This window comes from Hevea brasiliensis, chromosome 1 (assembly GCF_030052815.1).
Source record: "Hevea brasiliensis isolate MT/VB/25A 57/8 chromosome 1, ASM3005281v1, whole genome shotgun sequence".
In the NCBI taxonomy this organism is placed as follows: domain Eukaryota; kingdom Viridiplantae; phylum Streptophyta; class Magnoliopsida; order Malpighiales; family Euphorbiaceae; genus Hevea; species Hevea brasiliensis.
The window spans coordinates 78,713,858-78,718,338 of NC_079493.1; the positions used below are offsets into that span (position 1 = coordinate 78,713,858).

Below are 4,481 nucleotides of genomic sequence, written 5' to 3' on the forward strand. Positions count from 1 at the left end.
GGGTTAGACCTAGATTTTTCACTTACTATAGAAAACATTTCATAATTGGTAATTTTAGTTAATTTAATTTCTGGTGGATTCGATAGCCACTAAGAATTTTAGCACCGTTGCCGGGGACTGAAGTTTATTGGATTTCATGTTTTTAGTGTTAGGATATTGTATTATTAATTTTGTTTGTGAGTTGTTGCTATTTTTAGGTTTTCGAAAAAAAAAAAAGAAAAAAAGTTACGGTGTTACTATTCATCAAGAAGTTTGGTTGAATTTGGAGGGCGGCCCATACCTATTTTGAAGGAAACGATGCTCTGATCAAGACCAAACAAGGCCCCACCCTCTAGAGGCCAAATTCCATCATTTTTCTAGGGTTTTGAGGCATTTTTCTGTTTTTACTTTGATTTCTTTTTGTTTATGACAAGAACTTCACAATCTGGTGAGTTGATCTTTGATCCAGAAGTGGAAAAAACAGCTAAAAAGTTGAGAAAATTGGCTAAGTAGGCTAAGCAGATTCTGAGTACATCTGAAGGAGTCCAATCTCCATTGGAGTTAAGTTCGGATTCGGATTTAGATTCAAATTCTGAAAATGAAACCATAGCTGCTAGAACCTTGAAAGAGTTGGCTGCTCCTGATCTCAACCAACAGCCTTTGTGTATTTAATACCCTGCTTTAAATGTTGCTTTTGAGTTAAAATCTAGACTAATCCATTTGTTGCCTAAGTTTCATGGTCTTGCAGGTGAGGATATAAGCATTTAAAAGAATTTCATGTTGTGTGTTCCAGCATGAAACCTCAAGGAGTTTCAGAGGATCAAATCAAGCTTCGAGCTTATCCCTTCTCACTTAAAGGCACAGCTAAGGATTGGTTGTGTTACCTTCCTTCTGGATCTGTCAACTCATGGAATGGGATGAAGCATATATTTCTGAAGAAGTATTTACCTGCTTCCCGTGCTGCCAACATAAGAAAAAAAATTTTTGGAATCCGACAGTATAATGGAGAGAGTTTGTATGAGTATTGGGAGAGATTTAAGAAGCTGTATGCAAGCTGTCCCCATCATCAAATAAGTGAGCAGTTGTTGATTCAGTATTTCTATAAGGGATTTCTACCAATGCACCACAGTATGATAGATGCTGCTAGTGGAGGAGCTTTAGTTGACAAGACACCAGAAGAAGCAAGGAGGATGATTGCTAACATGGCAGCAAATTCTCAACAGTTTGGAATGAGAATGGATCACACACCTATGAAGGTTAATGAGGTAAGTACATCTAACCTTGAGAAACAAATTTTTGATTTAACTTCTTTAGTGAGGCAATTGGCTATAGGGAAAATGCAAACTGTTAAGGTATGTGGAATTTGTTCAGGTTTGGGTCATGCTACTGACATGTGCCCTGCTTTACAAGAGGATGAATCAATGCAACATGTTAATGCAGTAGGACATTATGGACAGCCACAACGCAGGTATGATCCCTTTTCTAGTACTTATATTATAGGATGGCGAGATCATCCCAATTTGAGTTATGGGAATTAACTAGTGCAAAATTGATACCAACAGCAGAGACAAGTGAATCAACCACCTCTACGTTCATCTCCCTCAAATCAAGGTATATCACTTGATGAAATTGTTAATGCTTTAGCTAGTAATACACAACAGTTTCAACAGGAGACCAAAAACAACATTCAAAATATAGAGAGGCAGATTGGTTAGTTAGCTTCATCTGTGAGCAAACTTGAAGCTCAAGGTTCTAGAAAGCTCCCATCACAAACAGTCATGAATCCCAGAGAAAATGTGAGTGCTATACTATTACAGAGTGGGAAAGAAGTTGATAACCAGACTCCACATGAGCCAATGAAAATGTCACACCTTACCCCTTTGTATGGTTCAACACAAATCAATTTCTCAACATTTGTCAAACACAATTTAACATCAAATTTCTAGTATTTCCAAAGATAGACTACAAAATGACTAAGTAGTTCAAAAGCTGCGATAAGAAATAAATATATTACAACTTTAGTTTATAACAGCTCAAGACCAAATACAATATATGCACACAGTGCACATACATTACAATAAAAATTACAAAAGGTGGTATACTCAATATACCCGGCAAAATTCCAAAGTGTAGCACAAGCAGCCTACTCTGCTGCTCTGTCTGTCTGTCCACCTGCTGTTAGTAGTATGCCCTAGAGCATATTATTTAGTATGTATCTTGTACATATTTTTATTAATCAAAGGCATTTCCACTTTTCCGTTTACATAAAATATTTATGTGTAATAGAAAAGGTCCATTGATATTTTGTTAGAAACATTATTCTTAAGTTGTTAAGAATATGAGTGACAATATTTCTAGCACAAAGTATCATAAATAGGTTCACAATCGAGGATACTTCATAATAAGGACATGACTTATCTAGAAAGATTGTATTCATGTTTGTTCCCAAGTTATTTATATGAGATATAAATAAGATGGAATGGTGAGTCTCATGCCATATAACAAACATGATAGGCACTTATAAATGATAAGTAGGCCGAACCAGTGATACTTATGACAAGCACATGGAGTTTACTCTTGTCAATGTTTTGTCATAAATCATATCAGTGCATATAATCTTTAGACCTGAGATAGCACAGTTATCTTGTATATAGGTAGTTTGAGTTTGATACTGCTTTCATACTTGTACTGTGTATGGGTATATGGGCATGTGTTGGCTCCTACTAGTTATATATGGAGGTAGGTGTTGATCAAGATGGAATCTATTCCTCTAAGTAAATAGAGATAAAATCCTATGTTCATTTAATTGTTCTTGATGTTTCAAGTTCTGGCAGACAGATAGATTTATTTAGAAAGAGTTTACGATGAGAAAATCTTTTTAATCAAGACTGGAATTAAAGAGAACATAATATTCATAGCAAATGGAGTTTGACATAAACCATGACTCCAGCTTGAGTTGGGATTTTGTAACAGAGAGATTCTAGTGCATGGTAACATATGATTATAGGTTCATTTAAGGTAAACCTTATTACTAATTGGGTGGCCATGGCATGCTATGCTAGGTGTTAACCATGGTCTATGAGGTTCATAAAATGATTTAGAGAAATCATTTATGGTAAGAAAGAGTTCTGATGATATTAAGAGTTGATATCATGTCTCATTGCCAATTAGTGATGAGCCTAGTAAGTCACACACATACACAAGTTATCACCTATTTAAATATGATTTAATTAATTAATTAAAGAGTTTAATTGATTAATTAAATAGGTTTGGTTTGCAACTAAATTGCAAAGTCCCTAGCATGACTTGAAACCAAATCTAGATTATTGGATGTGTAGTATAAATTAAATTTATATTTAAAGTGTTTAAATATGAATTTAATTAATGAGAAATTAATTAATAGAGATTAATTAATTAATTTATATTTGATATAAATTAATTAGAAGAAGAAAAATAATTATTTTGGGTTGAGAACTCAAAATTGAGACACAGGGGCATTTTGGTCATTTTGCAATGTGACACGTGGCATCATGAGATGGTGACACATGGGATTACACATAAGCTTGCCAAATATTTTTTTTAATCATGTAAGATGATTAAAATCAAGATTAAATATAGGTTTGACACTTGGCACAATGTGATTGGGTCACTTAAACCTAGAGCTAATCAAAGGGTGACATGTGGCAAGGGTTTAATGTGTTAACCTAGCTATTTAAGTATTGTTATGAGAAAATAAAACACAACCAGCAGCCACACTCCTTTGTCACACCACTTTGAGGGTTTTCTTCTCTTCTTCTTCATCTCTCATCAATTCAAAAAGATTAGCCATCAATCTCTTGAATTAAGAACACTACAAATTGTTTCTAGTGTCCTGTTTACGTCTCTAATCTCTTAAAAGGCAGAACTTGAATTTCTAATTAATAGAACAGGCTTTATAAGCTGTTCAAGGGCTGCCATAGGTGTTCTTGGTGTGGACAAGCTACAGGGACAACATCTGGTGTCCTGAAGACGAATCTCAAAGGCGGAGACACGCTGCAGTGCATCAAGAGGTTAGTGTAATCGTTCTTGATTTAATATAGGGTTCTAAAATTAATCTGATTAATTTTAAAATCTTAAATGGAAAATACAGATCCAAAAACATATTAAAAGAGTTTTAATATGTTGTTTATCATTGAAATCAAATAGATAAAAATAAATCTTGCATGATGCATGTGACCCTAGGTGAAAATTTTTGAATTCAATGGTATAAACTTGTGTTTTTCACGCTTCCGTTCCTTCAATTGGTATCAGAGCCACTATATTTGCCATTTAGATTGATGTTTATATGATTTAATTGTGTGTTTGATCATGAGATCAAGAGTTTATTGCTGGTTGCAAAGTCAAAGTGGCGGCACAAATGATGAACACCATGGTGTGCATGGTTGATGCATCACAATGGTGTCCAAAGGTAAATGGATGGTGAATGTGCAATTGTTGTATGATTTAAGATCCATTTTATGTCT

At 34.5% G+C, this 4,481-nt stretch overlaps 1 non-coding gene across 1 annotated transcript; it reads right to left on the reverse strand.

The window, feature by feature from the left end:
* Nucleotides 1-944: 944 nt before the first annotated feature.
* LOC131169564 (small nucleolar RNA R71) lies at nucleotides 945-1,051 on the reverse strand. Its single transcript, XR_009140491.1, has one exon. It is a non-coding gene; the product is annotated as a small nucleolar RNA R71 (small nucleolar RNA).
* Between the last annotated feature and the right edge of the window lie 3,430 nt (nucleotides 1,052-4,481).